Source organism: Bufo bufo, chromosome 3, assembly GCF_905171765.1.
Source record: "Bufo bufo chromosome 3, aBufBuf1.1, whole genome shotgun sequence".
In the NCBI taxonomy this organism is placed as follows: Eukaryota; Metazoa; Chordata; class Amphibia; order Anura; family Bufonidae; genus Bufo; species Bufo bufo.
Window position 1 is genome coordinate 106,086,530 of NC_053391.1, and position 23,067 is coordinate 106,109,596.

At 43.9% G+C, this 23,067-nt stretch overlaps 1 protein-coding gene across 2 annotated transcripts in view; it reads right to left on the reverse strand.

The window, feature by feature from the left end:
* Window positions 1–21,572, reverse strand: part of CORO6 (coronin 6) — a 149,595-nt gene extending 128,023 nt beyond the window's left edge. The window contains exon 1 of one of the 2 annotated variants that reach the window (XM_040423451.1): window positions 21,300–21,572. The gene's annotated coding sequence lies outside the window, so the exon portion shown is untranslated. The remainder of the gene's footprint in view (window positions 1–21,299) is intronic. The other variant, XM_040423449.1, reaches the window with a different exon arrangement.
* Window positions 21,573–23,067: the final 1,495 nt, after the last annotated feature.

Consider the following 23,067-nt stretch of genomic DNA (forward strand, 5'->3'; position numbering starts at 1 on the left):
GATCATGCCCCTGTAAGGCTTCATTCAGACGTCCGGATGCGTTTTGCGGATCGGATCCATCTATCAGTGCATCCGTAAAAATCATGCGGACATCTGAATGGAGCTTTACAGGGGGGTAATCAATGACAGGGGGGTGATCACCACAGTCATTGATCATGCCCCTGTAAGGCTTCATTCAGACGTCCGGATGCGTTTTGCGGATCGGATCCATCTATCAGTGCATCCGTAAAAATCATGCGGACATCTGAATGGAGCTTTACAGGGGGGGTAATCAATGACAGGGGGGTGATCACCACAGTCATTGATCATGCCCCTGTAAGGCTTTATTCAGACGCCCGGATGCGTTTTGCGGATCGGATCCATCTATCAGTGCATCCGTAAAAATCATGCGGACATCTGAATGGAGCTTTACAGGGGGGTAATCAATGACAGGGGGGTGATCACCACAGTCATTGATCATGCCCCTGTAAGGCTTCATTCAGACGTCCGGATGCGTTTTGCGGATCGGATCCATCTATCAGTGCATCCGTAAAAATCATGCGGACATCTGAATGGAGCTTTACAGGGGGGTGATCAGGGAGTCTATATGGGGTGATCACCACAGTCATTGATCATGCCCCTGTAAGGCTTCATTCAGACGTCCGGATGCGTTTTGCGGATCGGATCCATCTATCAGTGCATCCGTAAAAATCATGCGGACATCTGCATGGAGCTTTACAGGGGGGTGATCAGGGAGTCTATATGGGGTGATCACCACAGTCATTGATCATGCCCCTGTAAGGCTTCATTCAGACGTCCGGATGCGTTTTGCGGATCCGATCCATCTATCAGTGGATCCGTAAAAATCATGCGGACGTCTGAATGGAGCTTTACAGGGGGGTAATCAATGACAGGGGGGTGATCAGGGAGTCTATATGGGGTGATCACCACAGTCATTGATCACGCCCCTGTAAGGCTTCATTCAGACGTCCGGATGCGTTTTGCGGATCCGATCCATCTATCAGTGGATCCGTAAAAATCATGCGGACATCTGAATGGAGCTTTACAGGGGGGTGATCAATGACAGGGGGGGTAATCAATGACAGGGGGGTGATCAGGGAGTCTATATGGGGTGATCAGGGGTGATCAGGGGCTAATAAGGGGTTAATGAGGGAGGGGGGGGGGGGTGTAGTGTAGTGTAGTGGTGCTTGGTGCTACTTTACTGAGCTACCTGTGTCCTCTGGTGGTCGATCCAAACAAAGGGGACCACCAGAGGACCAGGTAGCAGGTATATTAGACGCTGTTATCAAAACAGCGTCTAATATACCTGTTAGGGGTTAAAAAAAACACATCTCCAGCCTGCCAGCGAACGATCGCCGCTGGCAGGCTGGAGATCAACTCTCTTACCATCCGTTCCTGTGAGCGCGCGCGCCTGTGTGCGCGCGTTCACAGGAAATTTCGGCCATCGCGAGATGACGCGTATATGCGTGACTGTGCGCAGCGCTGCCACCTCCGGAACGCGATCCTGCGTTAGGCGGTCCGGAGGTGGTTAAATATAGCTAAAATCGGTTAAAAATCTGATGTAAGATTAAAAGTCCTATAGATAGAGGAGTGACGTAGAGTGGAAAATGGTATGTGGCTGGTACCAATCTTGGGTGAATGCCTTAATGGGTCAAGCTCATGAGTCCGTGTAGATGATAAAATGGATACTAATAAAATGGAATAGTTAGATGAAAACATATGGGAAAAATAGGTGGCTGTGTTAACCATAAAGTGGATAGTACATCTGTGGGATGTCTGTTAAATAATCCTTTCTTCACAGGTGCAGTAGAGTGATCCCTTTTTTTTAGGGACTAACAATATCAAGAATCTTCCAATTAGGAGCGCTCCGTATACTTAACAACCTTATTCAAACAGACCAGCAGATCCCGATCACGTGACTATTCCTCTGGTCACTTCCATTAAGGCATTCACCCAAGATTGGTACCAGCCACATACCTCACACCTTCCTTTTTTTTTTTTTTCATCCGGCACACGCTATCTGCAGTTTCGATCTTGCTCACTGGCTCCTGTGTGTATCTTCTGGTCCATGGCTTGTTAACTTCCTCTCTGGAAAGGTCATGATCATCTGCTCCGCTGCAGCCAATGACTGGATTCAGCGGTGAGACATCCACTAGAGACAAATCACCACTGAAGGCAGGCTGCAGGCTCCTGTGAAAAGTTACTATTCCTTGACAACCCCTTTAATGCTGTCTTCCTGTTCTCTGTAGGAGTTCTGAGATGACTGCAGGCATGGCAGTAGTGAACTTCCTACCCTGGTCTTTAGAGGAAGAACTTACTACTGAGCATGTGCAGTACAGTTTTAGATACTGTAACTAAGGGCTTTAGAGCAGCATGAAGATGGCTAGTATAAGGGACAGGAAAGAACACAGGAGAATTGAGAACTGATTGTCTATCCCCACTAGAACACCCTGCTTATAAATTTATATAGTATAAGGGACAGGAGAGAACATAGTAGAGGTGAGAACTAATTGTCTATCACCATGAGAACACCCTGCTTTTCCCTATTTAAAGTATAAGGAACAGGACAGAACATAGTAGACATGAAAATAGATTTTCTATCCCCACTAGAAAACCCTGCTTATCACTGTATATAGTATAATAGACAGGAGATAACACAGGAGAAGTGAGAACTGATTATTTATCACCATGAGAAAACCCTGTTTATCACTGTATATAGTATAAGGGACAGGAGAGAACATACTGGAGGTGAGAACTGATTTTCTATCACCACTAGAACACCATGCTTATTGCTGTATATTGTATAAGGGACAGGTGAGAACACAGGAGAGGAAAGGACTGATTTTCTATCACCGCTAGAACACCCTGCTTATCACTGTTTACAGTATAAAGGACAGGAGAGAACACAGGAGAAGTGAGAACTGATTATCTATCACCACTAGAACACCCTGGGAAGATAGGGAAGATAGAGACCGGGGGCAAGGTAATGGAAGTGGGGGAGGAATGGAAGGAGGGACTAGAACAGTTCAGAAGGAAAGGTATAGGGTAAAAAATATACATAAACCTCCTAATTGTATGTATTCTAATGCCAGAAGCCTGACTAATAAAACTGGTGAACTGGAATTAGTGATGTGTGAGGAGGACTATGACATAGTGGCAGAGGCGTATCTAGTGAAAATGGCGCCTATGGCTAGCACTGAAACTGCGCCCCTGTCAAAATATTTTAAACCCATCTTTCAGATAACCTTAACAAAAAAAAAAACACGATAGCTCTTTTGTAGAACCCCCATAAAAACTTACAGTTACTTGACTTGGCCCTTGGGGATCTCGGACGCCACTTCAACACTTTGGCCGGGGGCTCGGCGGAGCTGATGTTGTGCTTTAACCTAATGAGAAAGATTTCATAATAAGGATTTGGAGAAAGGGCAGAGGGATAGCAGAGCAGGGAGAGGCTGGTGCTGCTACTAGGGGGTCATACCATGGGGGAGTAATAAAGCCCACCATAATGCCCCCCCAGTAGTAATAATTCTCCTTATAATATGCAAAACATTTGTAATGCCCCCAGTTGAGCTAATGTTCCCATAATGTGCCAATATAAAATACCCCTTCTCAGTGCCCCCGTAGATGACCCCCATAGTGCCCCCCCCCCTTCCCCATAGTACCCACCATAATGTGTCCCAGTATAAAATGCCCCTATACAGAGCCCCCATATAAAATATCTTCTTTTTTAGCCTCAGTAGATGCCCCTATAGTGCCCCCCAATAATCTGCAGTAAGATGTGCCCCCATAGATGCCCCCAATCATGTGCCAGTAATAAGAGCCCCCCCACCATCATGTGCCAGTAGCCAGAGCCCCCCCATATCATGTCAGTAGCCAGAGCCCCCCCATATCATGTGTCAGTAGCCAGAGCCCCCCATATCATGTGCCAGTAGCCAGAGTGCCCCCAATCATGTGCCAGAAATAAGAGCCCCCCCACCATCATGTGCCAGTAGCCAGAGCCCCCCATATCATATGCCAGTAGCCAGAGCCCCCCCCATATCATGTGCCAGTAGCCCCCCTTATGTGCCAGTAGCCCCCCTATGTGCCAGTAGCCCTCCTTATCATGTGCCAGTAGCCCCCCTTATCATGTGCCAGTAGCCCCCTTATCATGTGCCAGTAGCCCCCCTTATCATGTGCCAGTAGCCCCCCTTATCATGTGCCAGTAGCCCCCCATATCATGTGCCAGTAGCCAGAGCCCCCCCATATCATGTGCCAGTAGCCAGAGCCCCCCCCCCACCATCATGTGCCAGTAGCCAGAGCCCCCCCATATCATGTGTCAGTAGCCAGAGCCCCCCCATATCATGTGTCAGTAGCCAGAGTGCCCCCATATCATGTGCCAGTAGCCAGAGTGCCCCCATATCATGTGCCAGTAGCCCCCCATATCATGTGCCAGTAGCCCCCCTTATCATGTGCCAGCCCAGTAGTCCCCCCTTATCATGTGCCAGCCCAGTAGTCCCCCCCTTATCATGTGCCAGCCCAGTAGTCCCCCCTTATCATGTGCCAGCCCAGTAGCCCCCCTTATCATTGTGCCAGCCCAGCCCAGTAGTCCCCCCTTATGTGCCAGCCCAGTAGCCCCCCTTATGTGCCAGCCCAGTAGCCCCCCTTATCATGTGCCAGCCCAGTATTGTACCTATATAAAAAAATAAAAAAAAATAATACACTTATACTTACCTCCAGCAATGCGATGCGATGCAGGCCACCTCTTCCGTCTGTGTGTCCCTCGCTATACGGCTCAGGCGACGCGATGACGTCATCGCGCCATCACCGGCCTCTGATAGGCTGCCAGCACTAAGCCGGCAGCCTATCAGAGGAACAGGAGGGGACACACCTCTCCCTCCTCTGCCGCAGCACAGACAGGCATCTGTATTGCCGTCCTGAGGACGGCAATACAGATGACTATGGAGATGAGCGCTTCCGCAATGGAGGCCCGGGCACCCACTTGTCATCAGGGCCGCAGCGCTGGGGTGCGGGGCCCGGGCACCCACTGCACCCCGTGTAGGATCGGCCCTGGTCGCCCCCCCCCCGCTTGGCGCCTATGGCACTAGCCATGGCTGCCATAGCTTGGATACGCCACTGCATAGTGGGAATAACTGAGACATGGCTGGATGATAGCTCTGACTGGGCAGTTAATATACAGGGTTACAGTCTGTTTAGAAAGGATCATCAAAACCGGAGAGGGGGGGGGGGGAAGGTTTGTCTTTATGTAAAGTCCTGTCTAAAGACCACAGTCCGAGAAGATGTAAGTGAGGGACATGAGTGTGTAGTCACTGTGGGTAGAAATACATGCAGGCAAAAACAATAATAAAATACTAATAGGAGTTTATTACAAACCACCTAATATACCAGAGTCTACAGAAAATATGCTACTAAACGAGATAGACGAGGCGGCAGATCATAATGAGGTTGTTATTATATAGACTGGGAAACTGAAACCTGTATATCTCATTAAAAAAAACAGGTTCTTGGCAATAACCAAAGACAATTACCTTTCCCAACTGATTCAGGACCCGACAAGAGGGACAACCATACTGGACTTAGTATTCACCAATAGACCTGACTGAACAACAGATGTGCAGGTTGGGGGACACCTGGGAAATAGTGACCATAAAGTAATAACCTTCCAATTTTCATTCAAAAGAGCGTTTCTTCAGGGAGGAACAAAAATAACAAACTTCAAAAAAGCTAAATTTAGCCAACTAAGAGAGGCCATAGGCCTAAATAACTGGGACAAAGTCCTCAAAAATAAAAATACAGCCACAAAATGGGATATTTTTAAAAGCATCCTGAATTCTAATTGTGAGAGGTTTATACCTTATGGGAATAAAAGGTTAAGGAACAAGAAAAGAATGCAATAAATGACAAAAAGAAAGCATTTAAATCACTAAAACGGAGGGTAGCGAGGAAGTACTGAAAAACTATAAGGAAAAAAATAGAATATGTAAAAAATGAATAAAAGCAGCCAAACTAGAGACTGAGAGATTAATTGACAATGAGAGCAAAACTAACCCTAAAATGTTCTTCAATTATACAAATGGTAAAAAGTATAAATCTGAAGGTGTTGGCGCTCTATAGAGTAATAAGGGGGGGAGTTCCAGAGAGCGATGAAGAGAAAGCAAAGCTATTAAATATTTTTTTCTCCGCTGTATTCACTGAGGAAAATAAACTGTCAGATGAAATGAAGAATGTAAAAGTAAATTCCCCATTAAAAGTGCCCTGTCTGACCCAGGAAGAAGTACAACGGCATCTTAAAAAGATGAAAATAGACAAATTGCCAGGACCAGGTGGCATACACCCCCGTATCCTAAGAGAATTAAGTAATGTCATAGCCAGACCCTTATTTCTGATATTTAACGACTCTATACTGACAGGGAGAGTTCCACAGGATTGGCGCATAGCAAATGTGGTGCCAATATTCAAAAAGGGTCCAAAAACAGAGCCCAGAAACTATAGGCCGGTAAGTTTAACATTGGTCGTGGGTAAACTGTTTGAAGGTTTTCTAAGAGATGCTATCTTGGAGTACCTCAGTGAAAATAAGCAAATAACGCCATATCAGCATGGCTTCATGAGGGATCGGTCATGTCAAACTAATTTAATCAGTTTCTATGAGGAGCTAAGTTCTAGACTTGTGGGTGGTGAATCGATGGATGTCGTATATTTGGATTTCTCCAAAGCATTTGATACTGTGCCACATAAAAGGTTAGTATATAAAATGAGAATGCTTGGACTGGGAGAAAACGTCTGTATGTGGGTAAGTAACTGGCTCAGTAATAGAAAAGAGAGGGTGGTTATTAATGGTACACACTCAGATTGGGTCACTGTCACTAGTGGAGTACCTCAGGGGTCAGTATTGGGCGGTATTCTCTTCAATATATTTATTAATGATCTTCTAAAAGGCTTGCACAGTAAAATATCAATTTTTGCAGATTACACTAAACTGTGTAAAGTAAGTAACACAGAAGAGGACAGTATACTGCTACCGATGGATCTGGATAGATTGGAGGCTGGGGCAGAGAAGTGGCAGATGAGGTTTAACACTGACAAATGTAAGGTTATGCACATGGGAAGGAATAATGCAAGTCACCAGTACATACTAAATAGTAAAACACTGGGTAATACTGACATGGAAAAGGACCTAGGAATTTTAGTGAACAGCAAACTAAGCTGTAGAAACCAGTGTCAGGCAGCTGCTGCCAAGGCCAATAAAATAATGGGTTGCATCAAAAAGGGGCATAAATGCCCATAATGAGAACATAGTCCTACCACTTTACAAATCACTAGTCAGACCACACATGGAGAACTGTGTACAGTTATGGGCTCCTGTGAACAAGGCAGACATAGCAGAGCTGGAGAGAGTTCAGAGGAGGGCAACTAAAGTAATAACTGGTATGGGGGGACTACAGTACCCTGAAAGATTATCAACATTAGGGTTATTCACTTTAGAAAAAAGACAACTGAAGGGAGATCTAATAACTATGTATAAATATATCGGGATTCAGCACAGAGATCTCTCCCATCATCTATTTATCCCCAGGACTGTGACAAGGGGACATCCCCAGCATTTGGGGGAAATAAGGTTTGTACACAAACATAAAAGAGGATTCCTTACGGTAAGAGCAGTGAGACTATGGAACTCTCTGCCTGAGGAGGTGGTGATGGTGAGTTCACTAAAAGAGTTCAAGAGGGGCCTTGACATATTTCAGGAGTGTAATAATATTACAGGCTACAGCTACTAGAGAGGGGTTGTTGATCCAGGGAGAGGCGGGGATTAGCGCTTGGTGGTGGACGGACCCCGGGAAATCTGGGGTTCTCCAACTACAGCGCTCCCCGCTCCATTCTCAATATACCCTCATTGTCTAAGATGGGAATACCCCTTTTAAGGGGGGAAAATTGGCTTCTACCTCACAGAGTTTTTTTTTTTGCCTTCCTCTGGATCAACTTGCAGGTTAACAGGCCGAACTGGATGGACAGATGTCTTTTTTCGGCCTATGTTACTATGTTACCCTGCTAATCACTGTTTATTACTTAAGAGACAGGAGAGAACTAACTTCGACTCCAACTCCACGGCCCTGGCAGTTTCTATACTTATGACCATTTTAAGCATGGATTCAACATATATATGTTATTACTACTGGTTTTATGACAATTAATATCCTTTTCAATCAACAATTCTATAAATTATAAACCCAAGAAAATTAGTCTATTAGGCTGTTTACATTTGTGCTCTATGTCAAGAAGCACCTGCAAAGCAAATAATGTATATAGTCTATAAAAGAAGAGATAACAACCGGTGGTCCCAATGTAATATTTCTCCTCTTTAAATCCTTTGGCCACATCTTGAATATGGAATTCACTTTTGAGCTCCACATTATGAAAAGGATACAGTATCTCACAAAAGGGAGTACATCCTTCACATTTTTGTAAATATTTTATTATATCTCTTCATAGGACAACACTGAAGATATGACACTTTGATACAATGTACAGTAGTCAGTGTACGGCTTGTATAACAGTGGAAATTTGGTGTATCCTCAAAATAACTCAACACACAGCCACTAATGTCTAAACTGCTAGCAACTAAATTGAGTATACCCCTAAGTGAAAATGGCCAAATTGTGCCCAATTAGCCATTTTGCCTCCCCGGTGTCATGTGACCCGTTAGTGTTACAAGGTCTTAGGTGTGAATTGGGAGCAGGTATGTTACATTTGGCGTTATCGCTCTCACACTCTCTCATACTGGTCACTGGAAGTTCAACATGGATCCTCATGGCACAGAACTCCCTGAGGATCTGAAAAAGAGAATTGTTGCTCTATATAAAGATGGCCTAGGCTACAAGAAGATTGCCAGCACCCTGAAACTGAGCTGCAGCATGATGACCATACAGCGGTTTAACAAGACAGGTTCCACTCAGAACAGGCCTCGCCATGGTCGACCAAAGAAGTTGAGTGCACGTGCTCTGCTTGTCTTTTCAATATAGACGAATGAGTGCTGCCAGCATTGCCGCAAAGGTTAAAGCGATGGAGGTCAGCTGGTCAGTGCTCAGACCATATGCCGCACACTGCATCAAATTCGTCTGCATGGCTGTCGTCACAGAAAGAAATAAAGTCTGCAAACTGAAGACAACCAGACTAAGGACATGGATTACTGGAACCATGTCCTGTGGTTTGATGAGACCAAGATAAACTTATTTGGTTCAGATGGTGTCCAACATGTGTGGCGGTAACAGGTGAGGAGTACAAAGACAAGTGTGTCTTGCCTACAGTCAAGCATGGTGGAGGGAGTGTCATGGTTTGGGGCTGCATGAGTGCTGCTGGCTGTGGGGAGCTACAGTTCATTGAGGGAAGCATGAATGCCAACATGTACTGTGACATACTGAAGCAGGACATGATCCCCTCCCTTCGGAGAGTGGGACGCAGGGCAGTAATCCAACATGGTAACAACCCCAAACACACCTCCAAGATGACCACTGCCTTGCTAAAGAAACTGAGGGTAAGGGTCCATTCACAAGTCCGTGGTGTATTGCGGATCCGCAATACACCCGGCCGGCACCCCTATAGAACTGTTCTATTTTTTTCCGGAGGTGCAGACCGGAAGATTGGGGCCGCGCTCCGGAAATGTGGATGTGGAGAGTACATAGTGTGCTCTCCACATCCATTCCTGCCCCATTGAGAATGAATGGGTCCGCACCCGTTCCGGATATTCACGGATGTGTGAATGGACCCTAAAGGTGCTGGACTGGCCAAGCATGTCTCCAGACCAAAACCCTATTGAGCATTTGTGGGGCATCCTCAAGCTGAAGGTGGAGGAGTGCAAGGTCTCTAACATCCACCAGCTCCGTGATGTCACGGAAGAGTGGAAGAGGATTCCAGTGGCAACCTGTGAAACTCTAGTGAACTCCATGCCCAAGAGAGGAAGTGCTGGAAAATAATGGTGGCCATTATATCAAAGTGTCATATCTTCAGTGTTGTCCCATGAAAATATATAATAAAATATTTACAAAAATGTGAGGGGTGACTGTAGCTAAAATAGTTGACAGCTAGAAACATTGGGCTTGTTCCCCTCCATAGAGGTGATCTCATTTACATGCATAATAATATATATGCGTTGTCAGTACAAAGTACTGGCACAATTTATTTGTTACAAGGACTTCACAAAGGACCAGGGGACATTCATTACATGTGGAGGCGTTTTAAACATCAGTGTAGGAAATTATATTTTAGACCTCTTTCACACAAGTGAGTTTTCCGTCCAGGTGTGTTGCGAACAAATGGCATCCGGACTGACTCATTCATTTCAATGGGGATGTGTACATGAGCGTCGTTTATCACTGATCATCTCTGCGTTCAGTAAAAATCGCAGCATGTTCTATATCAGGGATCAGCAACCTTTGGCACTCCAGATGTTCTGAAACTACAACTCCCAGAATGCTCTATTCACTTATATGGGAATTGTTAGAGCAGCCGAGCATGTTTGCATACTGGGAGTTGTAGTTTCACACAGCTGGAGTGCCAAAGGTTGCTGATCCCTGTTCTATATTGTCTGTTGTTCATGCAGCCCTGTCCGCATAGAAATGAAGGGGGGCTTGCGGGGAAAACGGAAGGTATCCGGATGCAGTGCGTTTTTTGCTGATGGTTGCTAGAGGAGTGCTATTATTCCGTTTTTCTTCACGCGAGTGAAACTGATTGCATCCTTGCCAAAAAAAAATAAATGAAACACTGAAAGCAATTAGAGACAAAACTAATCACAGACCAAACTGATTGCACTTGCCTGGAAAACCATCAGTTTTTCCCAAAAAATATCTTGACTCATTCCATATTACTTGTGTAAAATAAGCCTAATAAGGCCTCTTTCACACGGTCGAGATTTCTGCGCGGGTGAAATGCGTGATGTGAACGCATTGCACCCGCACTGAATCCGGACCCATTCATTTCTATGGGGCTGTGCACATAAGCAGTGATTTTCACGCATCACTTGTGCGTTGCGTGAAAATCGCAGCATGCTCTATTTTGTGCGTTTTTCAAGCAATGCAGGCCCCATAGAAGTAAATGGGGCTGCGGGAAATCGCAAGCATCCGCAAGCAAGTGCGGATGCGGTACGATTTTCACGCACGGTTGCTAGGAGATGATCGGGATGGGGACCCGATCATTATTATTTTCCCTTATAACAAGGGAAAATAATAGCATTCTTAATACAGAATGCTTAGTAAAATAGGGCTGGAGGGGTTAAAAAAAAATAATAATAATTTAACTCACCTTAATCCACTTGTTCGCGCAGCCCGGTTTCCCTTCTTTCTTCTTCTTTGCTGTGCAGGAGGAAAAGGACCTGTGTGATGTCACTGCGCTCATCACATGGTCCATCACATGATCCATCACCATGGTGATGGATCATGTGACGGACCATGTGATGATTGCAGTGACGTCACCACAGGTTATTTCCTCAAAGAAGAAGAAAGAAGAGAAGCCAGGCTGCGCGAACAAGTGGATTACGGTGAGTTCAATTATTTTTTCTTTTCTTTTTAACCCCTTCAGCCCGAATTTTCATAATTCTGTATTAAGAATGCTATTATTTACCCTTATAACCATGTTATAAGGGAAAATAAAATCTACACCTAACCCAAACCCGAACTTCTGTGAAAAAGTTCGGGTTTGGGTACCAAACATGCCGATTTTTCTCACGCGCGTGCAAAACACATTAAAATGTTTTGCACTCGTGCGGAAAAATCGCGCATTTTCGCGCGACGCATCAGCATCTTATCCGGCCCAAATCCATGACGCCTGTGTGAAAGAGGCCTAAAAGTTTTTTTTACTATGGAATTCCCCAAGAGGTTAGTAATGGCAGATACTATGTCAGCATTTAATAAAGGGCTAGATGCTTATCTATCAGCAAACGTCATTGAGGGTTTTAATTAATGGAATAGTTAATGACGTATAACTGATCTGAAAACGCCTGAACTTGATGGACTTGTGTCTTTTTTTGGAACCTATGTAACTATCTCAGAGCCTGAGGTGGTGTTTCCATTGCCCTTTCCAATATTCTGCCAGATCAAAGCAGGCTGCCCCCTGGATCTCACAGGCAAGCAGGCTGTAAGTGTATTACAGTTCACTGGTAATACACTTACAGCCAATGCTTTACAATACAGAAGTATTGTAAAGCATTGTAAAGGGGATGAGACCCCCAAAAGTTAAAATCCCAGAGTGGGACAAAAAATAAAGGGAAAAAAATAAAAAGTTAAAAAATAAAGTTTTACAAAAAAATGTAAAGTTTCAAGTAAAAAAAATAATAAAGCGTCCTTTTCCCAAAATAAAGTAAAAAAAACTTGCCGCATCTGTAACAACATGCTCTATAATAATACCACATGACCTAACCCCTCAGGTGTACACCGTAAAAAATAAAAAATAAAAACGGTATCTTAAAAAGTGTAATAGCAAACGATTAAATAGTCATATTCACCCCAAAATAGTGCCAATCAAACCATCATCTCATCCCACAAAAATGATACCCTACCCAAGACAATTGCCCCAAAACTGAAAAAAACTATGGCTCTCAGAATATGGAGACACTAAAATATGATTTTTTTTTTGTTTCAAAAATGATATTATTGTGTAAAACTTACCGTACATAAATAAAAAAAAAGTAGACATATTAGGTATCACCACGTCTGTAAAAACCTGCTCTATAAAAATATGACATGAACTAATTCCTCAGGTGAACACCGTAAAAAAAATTAAAAATATAAACGGTGTCAAAAAAGCAATTTTTTGTCACCTTACACCACAAAAAGTGAAATAGCAAGCGATCAAAAATTCATATGCACCCTAAAATAGTGCCAATCTCATACCGAAAAAAATGAGCACCTACACAAGTCAGTCGCCCTAAAAATAAAAAAACTACGGCTTTCAGAATGTGGAGACACAAAAAAATTATAAATTTTTTTCAAAAATGCTTTGTTATGTAAAAATGAAACAAACAACCAAAAAAAGTTGTCATATTTGATATTGTCACGTCCGTAACAACCTGCTCTATAAAAATACCACATGCTCTAACCCAGGGTTTCTCAACTCCGGTCCTCGGGACCCACCTACCAGTCATGTTTTCAGGATTACCTCAGTATTGAGCAGGTGATATAATCAGTGTCCATGCATCAGGACTTACCCCAGGTATTCATTCTGTGGGATATTCTCAAATCCTGACCGGTAGGTGGGTCCCGAGGACCGGAGTTGATAGACCCTGCTCTAACCTGTCATATGAACATTGTAAATAACAAAAAATAAAAACGGTGCCAAAACAGCTATTTTTTGTTACCTTGCCTCACAAAAAGTGTAATATAGAGCAACTAAAAATAATCTGTTCCCTAAAATTGTACCAACAAAACTGGCATCTTATCCAGTAGTTTCCAAAATGGGGTCACTTTTTTGGAGTTTCTACTCTAGGGGTGCATCAGGGGGTCTTCAAATGTGACATGGCAACTTAAAATTATCCCAGTGAAATCTGCTTTCCAAAAAACATATGGCGTTACTTTCCTTCGATGCAATGCCGTGTGCCCGTACAGAAGTTTACAACCACATATGGGGTGTTTCTGTAAACTACAGAATCAGGGCAATAAATATTGAGTTTTGTTTGGCTGTTAACCCTTGCTTTGTTAGTGGAAAATTTTTGATTAAAATGGAAAATCTGCCAAAAAAGTGAAATTCTGAAATGTCATCTCCATTTTCCATTAATTCTTGTGGAACACCTAAAGGGTTAACAAAGTTAGTAAATACAGCTTTGAATACCTTGAGGGGAGTAGTTTGTAAAATGGGGTCATTTTTGGGTGGTTTATATTATGTAAGATTCACAAAGTGACTTCAGACCTGAACTGGTCCTTATAAAGTGGGTTTTGGAAATTTTCTGAAACATTTCAAGATTTGCTTCTAAACTTCTAAGCCTTCTAATGTCCCCCCAAAAAAAAATGGCATTCACAAAATAATCCAAACATGAAGTAAGCATATGGGGAATATAAAGTAATAACTATTCTTGGAGGTATTACTATCTATTATAAAAGTAGAGAAATTGAAATTTGGAAATTTGCTAATTTTTCAAAATTTTTGGTAAATTTGGAATTTTTTTTTGTGATGAGAAAGCAATCTTAGAATGGCCTGGATAAGTAAAAGCATTTTAAAGTTATCACAACATAAAGTGACACAAGTCCCTAAGGTGAAATATGGCAGGGTCTTGAAGGGGTTAAAAGGATTTCAGTTTGACATTTATACAAAACACTTAACAATACCATGTGTCTGTTTCCATCACCCAATAGAAATACCTTAGTAAAACCAAGAAAATCTTTTAAAAAGGCTAAGACCATATATTTAATGAGCATCGGAGCATTTTTGTTTAAATTTTCACATCTCTACATTGCTAGGCAGTGTCCCCAGTGACATCACCGACACTGATGGGCAGGCTTTAGAGCAGCCCAAGCCATCGCCAGGCTCACTGCTAGGCGGAAGCCTCCGCCTAGCTTACCCATGGAAAGTCAGGTACGTCACCGGATCTTCAGAAAAAGCTCCCATGGGCCATTCACTAGATCCAGAAATGCTGGATTCAGCGTGAAATGCTCCGATGTTCATATCAGAGTGGCTGAGTAGGAGAAGAAGGGGATATGTCTGGGTTCAGCTCTAAACACGGAAAACGCCTTTAAGCCATAATTGGGAAGAAAGGCAAGGCAGTTGGATTAATCACGCTGCCAGCCCATCATACTCCAATTAATTGACCATAGTTGACCATTGTAGCTCCGCAGTTGATACAACAGCAGTGTCACATGGGGAGTGGGGGAAACTCCCCACCGTACGATAATGGGTACACGGGGAAGCAGCTAGGCCAGGATGCCGGGATCAGGTCACCTCCTAAAGCGTCCCTAATCCTTGCCCTAACTCCTCACCGTATAAGTGGACCTGGATGGTAGGACGGCTCATACCCAGGATACCTAGGACCCTGAGTCGGCCTGATAATCCCTCACCTAGGAGCAGGGGATAGACGACCTGTTTTTCCAAGACACGGATGAACAGGAGTCTCAACCCGCCTAGTTGCAGAGAAACGCCAAGTGGAACAGCAGGTAAGTATCCAGTGGCGGGGAAAACCACTGAACCAAGAAATCCAGAATGCACGGTAACTTACCTGCCGCAGGTGCTGGACGGCACAACAAAAGACACACCCAAGCAAACGTTCGCAATCCGAACAACATAGCGGACTCAGTACGTACTGACACATCAAGGAACCAGCTCTCCAGCAACAGCTCACAAACTTGACATTTGGTTCACCCCTCCGGGAAACCATGAGACCCCTTTCTGGAGGCTACAGGGGAACATCTAGCATCCATGCCGGACAGAATACAACGTACTGCAATCTGAACAACATAGCGGACTCAGTACGTACTGACACATCAAGGAACCAGCTCTCCAGCAACAGCTCACAAACTTGACATTTGGTTCACCCCTCCGGGAAACCAAGAGACCCCTTTCCGGAGGCCACAGGGGAACATCTAGCATCCATGCCGGACAGAATACAACAAACACTGACCAGACACGGAACAACAAGATGTACAACGACCCCAGAACATATACCCACACCAAACATAACAATAGGTAAGTTAGGGAAAATGGAGGAGACATGAGGAAGACATCACTGGAGACATCGATCTCCCACTAGGTGGCCCTCACACTGGAAGGAGCATAACTCTAGCACATATCAAGGCTGGAGTACCTCTGACTCCTGGTCTTAAGCCACAGGTATAGGAAGCACCTAGTGGCCACACCCAGCAAGGTGGTTAACCCCTCCAGCACCAGACAGAGGAGGAACCAGGAGAAGGGGAGAAAATCACATACAAGCCAATATCAACGCTTTGACCCTGGCAACCGGCATGTTCGGCAAACGTGTCACAGTGCACAACACCGAGGCCGTGACAAGCAGTTTGAAATCAAATTCTCACCCTAAAACAGGCTTCATTTCTCCCCATTCAATACAAATATGAAAAAAGGGGATACCAGAGGAAAGGCGTTTTGTAAATATGCTTTACTCAGTATCTGCATGTGCTTGTCAGATGAAAGGGCACGCCACATTTGGCAACGTGATGAGACACATGCTCCCATGGGCCATTTACTAGATCTAAAGTTACATGTAAAGTGCTTTATACTGTGCTCTGCCCTGTCCATGGATCACTTAGTAAATCCAGACCATAATATTATGTCATCTGATGACACCTGGAAGTAGTGTGACACTTTACTGAATGATGCACTGTCCATCCAGCACAGGTTGTATGTGTTACATCATGGCCTAAAGTCTATGGCTAAACATCTCTCTTCGCCTTAAGAGTTTGAAATTGAGTTAATAAATCATAACATGTCAATTCTATGGGACTAAGGCTACATTCACATGAACGTATTTTCGGTCTGTGTCCGATCCGCATTTTTTGGGGGATCACACACAAGCTTGTTCATTTGTATGGGGCTGCAAAACATGTGGGCAGCACCCGTCATATGTGTGCTGTCCACATCTGTGCCAAAATTAAAGAACATGTCTGTTTTGTGGACAAGAATAGGCATTTTGGGCATTGGGGCTGCAATAAACGTGTATGCACATGGCCGGTATCCGCAGTTTGTGGACTGCAAAACGGATACAGTGGTGTAACATGGTAACATAGTATAAAAGGCCGAAAAAAGACATTTGTCCAACCAGTTCAGCCTGTTATCCTGCAAGTTGATCCAGAGGAAGTAAAAAAAAAACTGTGAGGTAAAGCCAATTTTCCCCACTTAAAGGTAACCTGTCACCTCTACTATGCTACCCTCACTGAGCGTTTCTAAATGTTCATTGTGTTACCCTAAACATATAAATTACATTTTTAATTTAATTTGCAGACAAATTCAATAAGTATTATGCATTTTTGTACTTCCCGCCTTTTATGCAAATTAACATAAAAGAGTCATATCTTACTTGTGTGACCAGAGAAGAGTCATATTTTCAAGCTCTGACTCATCTCAAGTTAATTTGCATATGTATCAAATCGTTTTTTTTTCCACAATAAAAGCACACAGAGCTATGGGGACTGGGTATTGCGGATGTGCTAGCGGCCATCTAGCAACCCATGTCCTCAGCTCTATAGACAAAATCCAGATGACAGGTTCCCTTTAAGGGGGGGGGAATTCCTTCCCGACTCCAATCAGGCAATCAGAATAACTCCCTGGATCAACAACCCCTCTCTAGTAGCTATAACCTGTAATATTACAGGCAGAGAGTTCCATAGTCTCACTGCTCTTACCGTAAAGAATCCTCTTCTATGTTTGTGTACAAACTTTCTTCTTTCCTCCAGACGCAGAGGATGTCCCCTCGTCACAGTCGTGGGGATAAATAGATGATGGGAGAGATCTCTGTACTGACCCCTGATATATTTATACATAGTTATTAGATCTCCCTTCAGTCGTCTTTTTTCTAAAGTGAATAACCCTAATGTTGATAATCTTTCAGGATACTGTAGTTGCCCCATTCCAGTTATTACTTTAGTTGCCATCCTCTAGACCCTCTCCAGCTCTGCTATGTCTGCCTTGTTCACAGGAGCCCAGAACTGTACACAGTACTCCATGTGTGGTCTGACTAGTGATTTGTAAAGTGGTAGGACTATGTTCTCATCACGGGCATCTATTCCCCTTTTGATGCAACCCATTAGCTTATTGGCCTTGGCAGCAGCTGCCTGACACTGGTTTTTACTGCTTAGTTTGCTGTTTATTAAAATTCCTAGGTCCTTTTCCATGTCAGTGTTACCCAGTGTTTTACCATTTAGTATGTACGGGTGACTTGCATTATTCCTTCCCATGTGCATAACTTTACATTTGTCAGTATTAAACCTCATCTGCCACCACTTCTCTGACCAAGCCTCTAATCTATCCAGATCCCTCTGTAGTAGTATACTATCCTCTTCAGTGTATTTTACTTTACACAGTTCAGTGTCATCTGCAAAAATGTATATTTTACTGTGCAAGCCTTCTACAAGGTCATTAATAAATATATTGAAGAGAATTGGGCCCAATACTGACCCCTGAGGTACTCCACTAGTGACAGTGACCCAATCTGAGTGTGTACCGTTAATAACCACCCTCTGTTTTCTATCATTGAGCCAGTTACTTACCCACATACAGACGTTTTCTCCCAGTCCAAGCATTCTCATTTTATATACTAACCTTTTATGTGGTACAGTGTCAAATGCTTTGGAGAAGTCCAGATATACGACATCCATTGATTCGCCGCTGTCAAGTCTAGAACTTACCTCCTCATAGAAACTGATTAAATTAGTTTGACATGACCGATCCCTCATGAAGCCATGCTGATATGGTGTTATTTGCTTGTTTTCATTGAGATCCTCCAAGATAGCATCTCTCAGAAAACCTTCAAACAGTTTACCCACAACAGATGTTAAACTTACCGGCCTATAGTTTCCAGGTTCTGTTTTTGCACCCTTTTTGAATATTGGCACCACATTTTCTATGCGCCAATCATGTATAGTGTTTGTAAATATCAGAAATAAGGGTCTGGCTATGACATTACTTAATTCTCTGAAGAGACAGGGGTGTATGCCATCTGGTCCTGGCAATTTCTCTATTTTAATCTGTTTAAGTCGCTGTTGTACTTCTTCCTGGGTCAGACAGGGCACTTTTAATGGGGAATTTACTTTTGCATTTTGCATTTCAACTGACAGTTTATTTTCTTCAGTAAATGTACCTTTAAGGGTTTATAAGATGGGCATTTTCTGCCCAATGATCGCTAATGACCATTCGTAGCAACACTCGTTACCGATCATCTGGCAGTCTAATACTGCCACTGATTGCCCAATGAACGAGCTTGAGCATCGGTCAATCCAGATCTTTCAGCATGCTGAAAGATCAGGATTTGCTGGTGCCAGATCGTGCTGTCTAATTACGATCTGCCACTGGCAAACCGCGGTACAGCATGGGGACAAGCGACGGCATAGTGATCGTTCCTCCTCACGTTGCTGAGGATATCGCTGGATGTAACAGGAGCGGTCATAGCAAGCGAGCAGGCGATTACTGGGAAAGAACACTTCCCTCCCGAAAATCGGCTGTGTGATCAGGGTGTCTAATACACCCTTTAGGGTTTGTTTTAAAGAACATGAATGCCTTTGTCAAGTGTAGAGTACATACTGTGGATTTTGTCGTGGAAATGCTGCAAATTTACAGCAGATTTCACACTCCGCATTACAAAAGGTAAAATCCGCAGCAGGTATCTGCAACATAAAATCCATACTGCAGTTGTGTAGATTACAGTGCAGCGGATTCGTTACACGTATCTTGCAATGGCATATTCGCAGCATTTATGCCATGTGGGAATATACCTTATAGGGGCTTTAACATCAATAGCATTGAAGGAATATTTACTAGATATGTTATCAATGTCTGGCCAGCAAGTGTCCAGTGGCAGGAGCTCAATCAATCTCAAGACTGAAGGGGTCGTGGCCCGCCTAGCTTCTTTCCAATGCAACTCCAAATCAGGGGCTGTGCTATGAACTGCAAAACTGTCCCAAGTGTTTGGCGCTGTACTGCAATTCCTGTACAGCAATTCCTAAACAGCATTTGGTCAGGAGTGTGACGGCTTGTAGAGTGCATCAACCACTTTGGCTTTTGCTCCTACTTTCTAGAGGTTTGTTGAAAGTCCCAGTGAAAGGACCAGACATTATCAAAGATAACGTATCAGTAGGCCATCAATGTATGTGCTGCAAAAACCTCTTAAAAGGCGAATAATTAATAAAATGTGTTGAGAAAGTGAGCAGGGTTGGTATGGAAAAGGGTCATGGCTCTGTTCACATCATGTTTGGGCCATAACGGTATACATACAATGTATAACAATGAGAAGTATACAAAATACATTATATATTTTATGTTATATACATGTAGTATATTTACTATTTCTAAAACATAAGTCAAATATATGTATACAAAAATGTTTAGATTCTCTAGAAAAATGTGATGGCCCCCTACCACCTAATGACAGGAAACAAACAGCAGCATAGGTAGCAATGAACGCCCCATATACCCAAGAACCCACATAGTATAAGCCACAAACTTCTTATCCCCTAACAAAAGGTACAATATCCTTGACCCTGAGTGGGGCCCCTTAACCTCTGGGCCCCACAGCAGTTTTGATGTCCACCATGGCTATAGTTGCACCTATGATTAATGTTCTGATGTACAAGATGTGACTTATATCCTGGGTTAGCATAATGCCCCTTGTTGCTCCTCTATTTTTTGCCTGTGATATCATACATTGGCACTGAACGCAACAAAATGTGACAGAAAAATTGCAGACGCTGCCTAATAACCTCCTGGTGGCCTTAATGCCGGCACCAAGCAGCATGAGCACCTCATTGTGGGCACATATGCCCATAAGGGTAATCGTTACCCCCCCCTTTAAAGATCCATGGACGTGTGCGGCTCTTGGAAAAAATCAAGCTTTCCCAAAGCAGCAGCATCCTTCACGTGAAGAGGTTTACTACCCTCCGTTTATGGCAGTCTATCATTTCTAGAAGCTGCACACTCAACCTGATTACCACGCCGAGGATGAATATCCTACATACAGACGACCTGCGCAAACCAAATCAAAGCCCTGTCAGCATCGTGCACGTCAGGAAATGAAATGACTTCTATTTCCAACCCACCCCCCGCACCGGAGTGCCTGTGTCATTGATAGGACAAGATGGCTGCTTTCAAAGGGTGACAGTCACCCTACATACAGCATGTAGAGTTCTAAGCCCTTGTGGGCAATCACTTGTTTCTTGACTTGTTAGTGATAGGAAAGTACAGGGCTGGGGTACAAACTTTACAGACTGGAAGGGATATCTACTCCTATGAGGGAAATAGGCAACATGGGGCTTCAGGTATGTGTGCCTTTAATGAAATAAAATGAGATTTTGTAGGGAAGAATGTTGCAGCAGCTAAAGAAGGAGCCTGACTCCTCGCTGCAGAGGAGAGGTCACTTTCCAAATATAGCAATGAGCGTTCCCTGTCAGCTCCTGTGACCAGCGAGGCAGGAAAACCAAGGGGGAAAAAAAACCCTGAATCAATTGCCTATAGAAAAAGAGTTTAGGAAGAAAAGATGAATTGATGAGGATAGGGACAGGACTACAACCCACCCTGGGAGCCCACTGCAACACATTATGGCATATCTACGCTGCCCTGATGACAGGGTGGCACAGCATCGCCTACTTAGTAAATGACATCTATCTTACCTTGATCGCAGCGCCTGGATGATGAGAAGGCACCTAGTGCAGGAGTGATTGTATGTCCTTTGGTGATGTCCTGAGGGCTCCTCTTGCCTGTGTGCACTCCCTCTGTCCAGTGCTGAGCCGCCTGCTCCCAGTCTCCCTCACCAGTGTGTGTGTTGCAGGAGGTTCTGCTGCAGTAACAGCTGCTGCGATCAACATTCAGGCAAAATAACTCAACACCCAACAGCTGAAAGGCAGAATGATGGGGTGAGGAGGGGAAACGCTCAACAAAGGGAGGAGTAGTGCCTCTTCCTCTATGACTGGCTGTATTTGTCCCTTCAAATATTTCGACAAGCCTAACAAATGCGACAGATAAGATAGCCCTGGCATAGCTCGTGTCACTTCACATGCTGCAGACTTGTAAAACTTTGCTTATGCATAGTTGTGGATATTGTGCCACCGCCATTATTCATAAGATACCGTAGAGGAGTCCTTACACCGCATGCCATGACAAGGGGCGGCACAGCAGTTAATGTGCATGTATGGCAGAATCGCTAATCTTTTTCCTAACCAATTAGCAAAATTCATAAGACTGCTAACAGTTTTATGGACAGCAAATGATGAACCATAGCGGGGTGTATTCACATTTCACTTACAGTATACGTTATAGCTGTGCGTCAGAAGTAGTTGGTCTCTTGGTGCTATTTAGCCTAGGCTTGTAGCATGGAGGTGAGTGGTGCTCTAGCCTTGCTGTGGGCTGGAAGCTATGCTCCATTCCTGGGCAATTCCATCTGCCCAGTCATTTAGGGCCACCTCGCTGTACATCAAGGTCTTTTAGCGATGTCTTCCCATTTTATCCCTGACATTGTACGGTGTCCTCACCGTGACAATATGCCTCCGTCATACGCTACTGTATATTCACCAACAGACTCCCGTGTTAAGATGTATGCGTACACCACACACTATACAATTTTTTTAGGGGATGTCTCTATGTATAACAGCACAATTTACAGTACAACACTATGCTATCCAGCCTGAAACCAAATGTATACCGCCATATCCCTGCCTGATGGAGGCCAAAAGGACACACCATAGGTCAAAGGTCTTCTGATATATCTTTATCATCTGTATTTCTCATATATATCTATCTCATATCTATCTATCTCGAAAAGAAAATTCCACGCTGCTGCCAAATGTTGTTCAGTGCGACGTTTCAGTCCTCTTACCAGGACTTTTCACAAGCATCATGAAAATACTGTGTGAGAAAAGTCCTGGTAAGAGGGCTGAAACGTTGCACTGAACAACATTTGGCAGCAGCGTGGAATTTTCTTTTCTATTTACTTGGATGCTGGATCACTTCCACAGCAGCTGGCACAGCATCATTCACATTTCTCCTTCTGTGCCGCTTGTGGTTTTTTTTATATCTCATATCTATTTATCTATCTATCTAATTTCTGTCTCAGGGGCGGACATATCGCCTGTGCAGCCGGTTCAGCATCCAGAAGCACTCACTAGTATGAATGGGCTCCCTCTAGTATGCAAGAGAGAGGCAGTGGCAGCGGAGTGAAGCGTTACCCCTCCGGCAGGATGGGGTGTTCAGAAGGTGGGAGGATGATGGAAAAGTAGGAAACTAAGATGTCTGTCAAACTCTGTAGAGAGAAGAGATGGCTGAAAGAAGTCATCATGGCGGTCTGGACTGAAAGGAGAAGATGAGGACAGAGAACATCTACATCAAAGGAGACGTCACTGGATGGAAGAGGTATGTGGCTCTGTATTAGGCTGCTTCCACATC